Consider the following 11,437-nt stretch of genomic DNA (forward strand, 5'->3'; position numbering starts at 1 on the left):
TTACAGTTTTTAACAATCGCAGAGAAAAAATTATTATCAGGGTCTATGTCCATATTGTCTCTGTTGTGGCGTGCTCTTGATACTCACACATGTCCAGTTCTTTTTGTTGATGTTGGAGGATCTTCTGTAACATGTCCATATCAATACTTGGTGTGGTCTGTGTTCTTGGTGTGTAACATGTCCATATCAATACTTGCTGTGGTCGGTGTTCTTGGTGTGTAACATGTCCATATCAATACTTGGTGTGGTCTGTGTTCTTGGTGTGTAACATGTCCATATCAATACTTGGTGTGGTCTGTGTTCTTGGTGTGTAACATGTCCATATCAATACTTGGTGTGGTCTGTGTTCTTGGTGTGTCAAATGTCCATATCAATACTTGGTGTGGTCTGTGTTCTTGGTGTGTAACATGTCCATATCAATACTTGGTGTGGTCTGTGTTCTTGGTGTGTAACATGTCCATATCAATACTTGGTGTGGTCTGTGTTTTTGGTGTGTAACATGTCCATATCAATACTTGGTGTGGTCTGTGTTCTTGGTGTGTCAAATGTCCATATCAATACTTGGTGTGGTCTGTGTTCTTGGTGTGTAACATGTCCATATCAATACTTGGTGTGGTCTGTGTTCTTGGTGTGTAACATGTCCATATCAATACTTGCTGTGGTCGGTGTTCTTGGTGTGTAACATGTCCATATCAATACTTGGTGTGGTCTGTGTTCTTGGTGTGTAACATGTCCATATCAATACTTGGTGTGGTCTGTGTTCTTGGTGTGTAACATGTCCATATCAATACTTGGTGTGGTCTGTGTTCTTGGTGTGTCAAATGTCCATATCAATACTTGGTGTGGTCTGTGTTCTTGGTGTGTAACATGTCCATATCAATACTTGGTGTGGTCTGTGTTCTTGGTGTGTAACATGTCCATATCAATACTTGGTGTGGTCTGTGTTTTTGGTGTGTAACATGTCCATATAATACTTGGTGTGGTCTGTGTTCTTGGTGTGTAACATGTCCATATCAATACTTGGTGTGGTCTGTGTTCTTGGTGTGTAACATGTCCATATCTATACTTGCTGTGGTCGGTGTTCTTGGTGGGTATACATGTCCATATCAATACTTGGTGTGGTCTGTGTTATTGGTGTGTAACATGTCCATATTAATACTTGGTGTGGTCTGTGTTACTGGTGTGTAACATGTCCATATCAATACTTGGTGTGGTCTGTGTTCTTGGTGTGTAACATGTCCATATCAATACTTGCTGTGGTCTGTGTTCTTGGTGTGTAACATGTCCATATCAATACTTGGTGTGGTCTGTGTTCTTGGTGTGTAACATGTCCATATCAATACTTGGTGTGGTCTGTGTTCTTGGTGTGTAACATGTCCATATCAATACTTGGTGTGGTCTGTGTTCTTGGTGTGTAATATGTCAATATCAATACTTGGTGTGGTCTGTGTTCTTGGTGTGTAATATGTCCATATTAATACTTGGTGTGGTCTGTGTTCTTGGTGTGTAACATGTCCATATCAATACTTGGTGTGGTCTGTGTTCTTGGTGTGTAACATGTCCATATCAATACTTGGTGTGGTCTGTGTTCTTGGTGTGTAACATGTCCATATCAATACTTGGTGTGGTCTGTGTTCTTGGTGTGTAACATGTCCATATCAATACTTGGTGTGGTCTGTGTTCTTGGTGTGTAACATGTCCATATCAATACTTGGTGTGGTCTGTGTTACTGGTGTGTAACATGTCCATATCAATACTTGGTGTGGTCTGTGTTCTTGGTGTTTCCTTGGTCAAATGTTCATTTATGAAAACATCTGTACCTTTCAGTTTGCATCCTTGCCTTAATAGTGCCATTTTATTTTTTCTGTTTGTGGATCTCATGATGGTCTCTGGTTCCTCATGGGCAGTGGGTGACCAGCCTCCATGTGCTCCAGGTCCATCTCTATTCCACCTCCGTGTCTCAGGCTGCTAATGCTAGCACTTTCGGTGTGCTAGCTCGCAGCAGCGACCGTCACACGCTGCAAAGTGTCACGGCACAGTGACACAGCCAAGCCAAAATAGCACAAAAAAGTACAAAAAGATGTGCTGGCTTTGCACAAGGCGATTGCCAAACTCGACAGCCCCACGTCGAAAATAGCCAGCCAGATGAGCGCTAACTCCAAACAGGAAGTGTTTGGAGTTACACTTACTGCACTCTTCAGACCATAGGGCGCACCGGACTATAAGGCGCTTTAAAGGCCTACTGAAAGCCACTACTAGCGACCACACAGTCTGATAGTTTATATATCAATGATGAAATCTTAACATTGCAACACATGCCAATACGGCCGGGTTAACTTATAAAGTGACATTTTAAATTTCCCGCTAAACTTCCGGTTGAAAACGTCTATGTATGATGACGTATGCGCGTGACGTCACGGATTGAACGGAAGTATTGCGACACCATTGTGTCCCAATACAAACAGCGTCTGTTTTCATCGCATAATTCCACAGTATTCTGGACATCTGTGTTGGTGAATCTTTTGCAATTTGTTTAATGAACAATGGAGACTGCAAAGAAGAAAGTTGTAGGTGGGATCGGTGTATTAGCGGCTGGCTGCAGCAACACAACCGGGAGGACTTTGACTCGGATAGCAGACGCGCTATCCGAGGCTAGCCGCCGACCGCACCAATGATCGGGTGAAGTCCTTCATCGCCCCGTCGATCGCTGGAACGCAGGTGAGCACGGGTGTTGATGAGCAGATGAGGGCTTGCGTAGGTGGAGAGCTAATGTTTTTAGCAGAGCTCTGTCGAGGTCCCGTAGCTAAGTTAGCTTCAATGGCGTCGTTAGCAACAGCATTGCTAGGCTTCGCCAGGCGGCACAGCATTAACCGTGTGGTTACAGGTCCAGTGTTTGGTTCGGTGTCTCCTGATAGTAGTATTGTTGATCTTCTGTCTATCCTTCCAGTCAGGGGCTTGTTTCTTCTGTTTCTATCCGCAGTTAAGCACGATGCTATCACGTTAGCTCCGAAGCTAAAGTGCTTCACCGATGTATTGCCGTGGAGATAAAAGTCACTGTGAATGTCCATTTCGCGTTCTCGACTCTCATTTTCAAGAGGATATAGTATCCGAGGTGGTTTAAAATACAAATCCGTGATCCACAATAGAAAAAGGAGAAAGTGTGGAATCCAATGAGCCAGCTTGTACCTAAGTTACGGTCAGAGCGAAAAAAGATACGTCCTGCACTGCCCTCTAATCCTTCACTGTCACTTTCCTCATCCACAAAACTTTCATCCTCGCTCAAATGAATGGGATAATCGTCGCTTTCTCGGTCCGAATCGCTCTCGCTGCTGGTGTAAACAATGTGCAAATGTGAGGAGCCTTTCAACCTGTGACGTCACGCTACTTCCGGTACAGGCAAGGCTTTTTTTATCAGCGACCAAAAGTTGCGAACTTTATCGTCGATGTTCTCTACTAAATCCTTTCAGCGAAAATATGGCAATATTGCGAAATGATCAAGTATGACACATAGAATGGATCTGCTATCCCCGTTTAAATAAGAACATTTCATTTCAGTAGGCCTTTAAAGGGGTCATCATATGATTTTTGTTATTATCTTTATGACACACATCATGTTATTTTCCTTTTTTATTTACTTTGTTAAAATTTTATTTTTCGGACCACAGGGCGCACCGAACTATAAGGCGCTTTAAAAAGGTCATAATGTGATTTTTTTTATTAGACTTTATGAAACATATGTTATTTTCTTTTTTTTTTAATTTACTTTGTTAACATTTTATTTTTCGGACCATAAGGCGCACCGGATTATAAGGCGCCTTAAAGGGGGCATGCTTTTTTTTTCATCAGACTTTATGACACACATCATGTTATTTTCTTTTTTATTTACTTTGTTAAAATGTTATTTTCCGCACCATATGGCGAGCCGGATTATTAGGTGCTTTAAAGAGGTCATATTATGATTGTTTCATAGACTTTATGACACACATTTTTTTTTTTTTTTTTTTCATTTACTTTGTTAAAATTAAATCTTTCGGACCATAGGGCGCACCAGATTATAAGGCACCTTAGAGGGGTCATATTATGATTGTTTTATTAAACTTTATGACACACTTCAAGTTATTTTCTTTTTTTAATTTACTTCGTTAAAATTTGATTTTTCGGACCATAGGGCGCACCGGATTATAAGGTGCTTTAAAAAGGTCATATTATGATTGTTTTATAGACTTTATGATACACACCATGTTTTTTTCTTTTTTCATTTACTTTTTTAAAATTAAATTTTTCAGACCATAGGGCGCACCGGATTATAAAGCGCCTTAGAGGTGTCATAGTACGATTTTTTTTTTATTAGACTTCATGACACACTTCATGTTATTGTCTTTTGTGTTTACTTTGTTAAAATTGTATTTTCGGACCATAGAGCGCACCGGATTATAAGGCGCCTTAAAGGGGTCGTATTATGATTTTTTTTGTTAAACGTTATGACACACATCATGTTATTTTCTTTTTTTTATTTACTTTGTTAAAATTAAATTTTTCGGACCATAGGGCGCACCGGATTATAAGGTGCTTTAAAGAGGTCATATTTTGATTGTTTTATAGACTTTATGACACACACCATGTTTTTTTCTTTTTTCATTTACTTTGTTCAAATTAAATTTTTCGGACCATAGGGCTCACCGGATTATAAGGCAGTTTAGAGGTGTCATAGTACGATTTATTTTATTAGACTTCATGACACACTTCATGTTATTGTTTTTTGTATTTACATTGTTACAATTCTATTTTCGGACCATAGGGCGCACCGGATCACAAGGCGCCTTAAAGAGGTCATAATATGATTTTTTTTTTTTTACTAGACTTTATGGCACACATCATGTTATTTTCTTTTTTTATTTACTTTGTTAATTTTTTATTTTTTGGACCATAGGGCGCACCGGATTATATAGCACCTTAAAGGGGTCATATTATGATTTTTTTTATTAGACTTTATGACAAACATCATGTTATGGGTATGGGGGGGTATGGCAGGGTATGGCAGGGTATGGCGGGGTACAGCAGGGTATGACGGGGTATGGCCGGGTATGGCCGGGTATGGCAGGGTATGGCAGGGTAGGGCAGGGTATGGCAGGGTATGGCAGGGTATGGCCGGGTATGGCCGGGTATGGCAGGGTATGGCAGGGTATGGCCGGGTATGGCAGGGTATGGCAGGGTATGGCGGGATATGGCGGGGTATGGCGCCAGGGATCAGTGTTCATATCCAATGAGTGAAGCTGGCCATACACGCTCTGCAAGTCACTTATCCAAGTCAACGGGAGTTTCACTTCATCATCATTCATCCTCCGCTCACCACAATTAATATTTCATCATTGTCTCCTCCTGTTTAAACACTCCACCCTGACTCTGCCTCCTCCTCCTCCTCCTCCTGCCGGCTACGTACCCTCCTGAGCCCGAGACAACTCCTCCGGGCGGTGACATACATTCATGATATACCTCCATGTTGGAACATTCAGTGTAATATACCTCCATGTTGGAACATTCAGTATAATATACCTCCATGTTGGAACATTCAGTGTAATATACCTCCATGTTGGAACATTCAGTGTAATATACCTCCATGTTGGAACATTCAGTATAATATACCTCCATGTTGGAACATTGAGTGTAATATACCTCCATGTTGGAACATTCAGTGTAATATACCTCCATGTTGGAACATTGAGTGTAATATACCTCCATGTTGGAACATTCAGTGTAATATACCTCCATGTTGGAACATTCAGTGTAATATACCTCCATGTTGGAACATTCAGTATAATATACCTCCATGTTGGAACATTGAGTGTAATATACCTCCATGTTGGAACATTCAGTGTAATATACCTCCATGTTGGAACATTCAGTGTAATATACCTCCATGTTGGAACATTCAGTGTAATATACCTCCATGTTGGAACATTCAGTGTAATATACCTCCATGTTGGAACATTCAGTGTAATATACCTCCATGTTGGAACATTCAGTGTAATATACCTCCATGTTGGAACATTCAGTGTAATATACCTCCATGTTGGAACATTCAGTGTAATATACCTCCATGTTGGAACATTGATTGTAATATACCTCCATGTTGGAACATTCAGTGTAATATACCTCCATGTTGGAACATTCAGTGTAATATACCTCCATGTTGGAACATTCAGTGTAATATACCTCCATGTTGGAACACTGAGTGTAATATACCTCCATGTTGGAACATTCAGTGTAATATACCTCCATGTTGGAACATTCAGTGTGATATACCTCCATGTTGGAACATTCAGTGTAATATACCTCCATGTTGGAACATTCAGTGTAATATACCTCCATGTTGGAACATTCAGTGTAATATACCTCCATGTTGGAACATTCAGTGTAATATACCTCCATGTTGGAACATTCAGTGTAATATACCTCCATGTTGGAACATTCAGTGTAATATACCTCCATGTTGGAACATTCAGTGTTTTTTTTTTTTAAAGCCAATCCTTTGTATGCAACAGTACATAATAATAATAATAAAAAGAATAATAATAATATAATAATAATAATAATAACTTCCTGCTATTATTACTACATGTATGTGAATAATACTTTAGTACAAGCATAACATCATTACCTTTCTACTGACTTATGGTGACAAAATATGCTTCTTTTCCCCGTATATGCCGACAATTGCGTCTTTGAACTCACAGCGAGCAACTTATTATAGTAAACTTATTATAGTAAACTTATAATAGTAGCTTTTTGCAAGAGTTCCTATAAAAAAAAAACACGATGAATTGCGTTAATGCACACGAGGCCAGCAGAGTGCAGTACAGGGCTGCAACCAGCAGAGGTGCTGTTTAGTATGTCTCAAGCTAGTTTGACGTTCAAAGAAGTGCATGACGTCAGCGATGTCTTGCTGTTTTTTTTTTTTTACTTTGAACATTCCATTATTTCTTTGTGACATGCCCGAAAAGGAGCAGGCAGAAGCAGAGCTTATTCGCTTATTTAATCATACCCCTTTTTTACCTAATAGCAATTCCAGTGCCCACACATCACGTGTACGCAGAATTTTTTTTTTTTTAAAGTGTCTATCGCCATTTAAAATATAAAATGAAGTCATTAAAAATTGGAAATATTAAGTCCAAAACATGAATTTTTCCGCACTGCCATGACATCATCAGAGAATAATAGCACTTCCCGAGCACTAGTGCATGTTAATTATTTTAATTTGCATTTCAGCGCATTATTATTCCCCTCATCAATAAGTTGCTCAAAAAGTGTTCAATAAGGAGGTCAAACTGCGGGGCGCTGATCTTTTCCCCCATGGGCCCGGCCATCCAGCACGTATCTGCCTCATAGGAGCAGCCAGGACTAGTTGGAGACTACATGTATCTTCTCATTGGAGGCGAGCATCCATGTTGATATCATCATGTTGGTATCACCATGTTGATATCATCATGCTGATATCATCATGTTAATATCACCATGTTAATATCATTATGTCGATATCATCATGTTAATATCATCATGTAAATAATCATCTTGTTAATATCATCATGTTAATATCATCATGTAAATAATCATCATGTTAATATCATCATGTTAATATCATCATGTAAATACTCATCATGTAAATAATCATCATGTTGATACCATCATGTTGATATCATCATGTGACAAATGTCATGTAATTGCTGAGCGAGTCATCCTCCAGAGTCTTAATAAACATGAAGTGATGGAAGTTGGTCCACTTTGGAAGAATGACGTCCTATCATGCAAATTTAATGGCAAAAAAGCAAAAGGAGCAAACACTTTTCTCCTCCTCTTTGCTCTTTTCCCTGCGTCCTGACGCATGATTCATCAACACTTTTATGGGGGGCGTCCACCGGCAAGTGGACGCTCCCGAGGCTCCCCCGGACCCCCCGGACACCTACCTTCATTGTCCGGGTAATTCCGTAAGGCTTGGCCCGGCAACAAGACGTGCAAAAGCAGGGAAAGACAAGCATAGATCCACAAGACGCGCGGAGTCGGAGCCATTTTTCTGCTGCGCTGCGCCCGCGATGCATCCCTGGTGGCGGCGTGCGGAGGACTGAGCACGCCGTGGTGGTGGTGGAGGAGGAGGAGGGGGAGAGGGGGGGGGGGGAGTGAGAGAGGGAGGGGAGAGAGAGAGAGGGGGTCGAGATTGAAGGGGAGAGAGAGAGAAGGGAGAGAGAGGGGGGAGAGAGAGGGGGCGAGATGGAGGGAGAGAGAGAGAGAGAGAGAGAAGGGAGAGAGATGGGGGAGAGAGAGGGAGGCGAGATGGAGGGAGAGAGAGAGAGAGAGAGAGAAGGGTGAGATGATGAGAGAGAGAGAGGGGGGGGATGGAGAGAGAGAGAGAGAGAGAGAGAGAAGGGTGAGATGAAGAGAGAGAGAGAGAGAGAGAGGGGGGAGATGGATGGAGAGAGAGAAAGAGATAAGGCTGAGATGAAGAGAGAGAGAGAGAGAGAGAGAGAGAGAGAGAGAGAGAGAGAGAGAGAGAGAGAGGGAGGGAGGGGGGCGAGATGGACGGAGAGAGAGAAAAAGAAAGAGGGGCAAGGTGGAGGGAGAGAGAGAGGGGGGAGATGGAGAGAGAGAGAGAGAGAGAGAAGGGTGAGATGAAGAGAGAGAGAGAGAGAGAGAGAGAGAGAGGGGCGGGGGGAGAGGGGCAAGATCGAGGGAGAGAGAGAAAAAGAGAGAGGGGAAAGGTGGAGAGAGAGAGAGAGACAGAGGGGGCGAGATGGATGGAGAGAGAGAGGGGGGAAGGGGGGGCGAGATGAGGGAGAGAGACAGAAAGAGAAGGGTGAGATGAAGGAGAGAGAGAGAGAGAGAGAGAGGGGGGGAGATGGATGGAGAGAGAGAAAGAGATAAGGCTGAGATGAAGAGAGAGAGAGAGAGAGAGAGAGAGAGAGAGAGAGAGAGAGAGAGAGAGACAGAGAGAGAGAGAGAGAGAGAGAGAGAGAGGGTGAGATGGATGGAGAAAGAGAGGGGTGAGATGGAGGGAGGGAGAGATAGAGAGAGGGGTGAGATGGAGAGAGATAAAAAGAGAGAGGGGTGAGATGGAGGGAGAAAGAGAGAGAGAGAGAGAGAGAGAGAGGGGTGAGATGGAGGGAGAAAGAGAGAGAGAGGGGTGAAATGGAGGGAGAAAGAGAGAGAGAGAGAGAGAGAGAGGGGGGGGCGAGATGGATGGAGAGAGAGAGAGAGAGAGGGGGCGAGATGGATGGAGAGAGAGAGAGAGACAGAGAGGGGCGAGATGAAGGGAGAGAGAGAGAGAGGGGCAAGATGGAGGGAGGGAGAGATAGAGAGAGGGGTGAGATGGAGAGAGAGAGAAAGAGAGAGGGGTGAGATGGAGGGAGAAAGAGAGAGAGAGAGAGGGGGGGGGGTAAGATGGATGGAGAGACAGAGAGAGAGGGGGGCGAGATGGATGGAGAGAGAGATGGGCGAGATGGAGGGAGGGAGAGAGAGAGACAGAGAGGGGCGAGATGGAGGTAGAGAGAGAGAGAGAGGGGGGTGAGATGGAGAGCGAGAGAGGGATGCAATGGATGGAGAGAGAGAGAGAGGGGCGAGATTGAGGGAGGGAGAGAGAGCGAGAGAGGGGCGAGATGGAGGGAGGGAGAGAGAGAGACAGAGAGGGGCGAGATGGAGGTAGAGGGAGAGAGGGGGGGTGAGATGGAGAGCGAGAGAGGGATGAAATGGATGGAGAGAGAGAGAGGGGCGAGATTGAGGGAGGGAGAGAGAGCGAGAGAGGGGCGAGATGGAGGGAGGGAGAGAGAGAGAGAGGGGGGGTGAGATAAGAGAGAGACAGAGAGAGAGAGAGAGAGAGAGAGAGAGAGTGATAGAGAGAGAGGGGATGGGGGGGGGGGGCAGGAAGGAGGGCTCCTATATGGCCGACCTAGTGCTGTCAATCACGCCCGGGTACCCCCACCTCCACCCCCACCACCACCCCCACCACCACCTGCCCGGGCTGTTGTGGACCACTGCTGTAAAGTGAAGCTTCTTTCTAACAACACCAACCTAATAATGTCTTCACTTATTCATAACAACACCAACCTAATAATGTCTTCACTTATTTCTAACAACACCAACCTAATAATGTCTTCACTTATTCATAACAACACCAACCTAATAATGTATTCACTTATTTCTAACAACACCAACCTAATAATGTCTTCATTTATTCATAACAACACCAACCTAATAATGTCTTCACTTATTTCTAACAACACCAACCTAATAATGTCTTCACTTATTCATAACAACACCAACCTAATAATGTCTTCACTTATTCATAACAACTCCAACCTAATAATGTCTTCACTTATTCATAACAACACCAACCTAATAATGTCTTCACTTATTCATAACAACACCAACCTAATAATGTCTTCACTTATTCATAACAACACCAACCTAATAATGTCTTCACTTATTCATAACAACACCAACCTAATAATGTATTCACTTATTTCTAACAACACCAACCTAATAATGTCTTCACTTATTTCTAACAACACCAACCTGATAATGTCTTCACTTATTCATAACAACACTAACCTAATAATGTCTTCACTTATTCATAACAACACCAACCTATTAATGTCTTCACTTATTTCTAACAACACCAACCTAATAATGTCTTCACTTATTTCTAACAACACCAACCTAATAATGTCTTCACTTATTTCTAACAACACCAACCTAATAATGTCTTCACTTATTCATAACAAAACCAACCTAATAATGTCTTCACTTATTCATAACAACACCAACCTAATAATGTCTTCATTTATTTCTAACAACACCAACCTAATAATGTCTTCACTTATTTCTAACAACACCAACCTAATAATGTCTTCACTTATTCATAACAACACCAACCTAATAATGTCTTCATTTATTTCTAAAACCAACCTAATAATGTCTTCACTTATTTCTAACAACACCAACCTAATAATGTCTTCACTTATTCATAACAACACTAACCTAATAATGTCTTCACTTATTTCTAACAACACCAACCTAATAATGTCTTCACTTATTCATAACAACACCAACCTAATAATGTCTTCATTTATTTCTAACAACACCAACCTAATAATGTCTTCACTTATTTCTAACAACACCAACCTAATAATGTCTTCACTTATTTCTAACAACACCAACCTAATAATGTCTTCACTTATTTCTAACAACACCAACCTAATAATGTCTTCACTTATTCATAACAACACCAACCTAATAATGTCTTCACTTATTCATAACAACACCAACCTAATAATGTCTTCACTTATTCATAACAACACCAACCTAATAATGTCTTCACTTATTCATAACAACACCAACCTAATAATGTATTCACTTATTTCTAACAACACCAACCTAATAATGTCTTCAC

General features: G+C 41.9%; 1 pseudogene; it reads right to left on the reverse strand.

Moving 5' to 3' along the window:
- Window positions 1–8,090, reverse strand: part of LOC133631442 (ephrin type-A receptor 3-like) — a 134,243-nt pseudogene extending 126,153 nt beyond the window's left edge.
- Between the last annotated feature and the right edge of the window lie 3,347 nt (window positions 8,091–11,437).

Source organism: Entelurus aequoreus, linkage group LG16, assembly GCF_033978785.1.
Source record: "Entelurus aequoreus isolate RoL-2023_Sb linkage group LG16, RoL_Eaeq_v1.1, whole genome shotgun sequence".
Taxonomy (NCBI): domain Eukaryota; kingdom Metazoa; phylum Chordata; class Actinopteri; order Syngnathiformes; family Syngnathidae; genus Entelurus; species Entelurus aequoreus.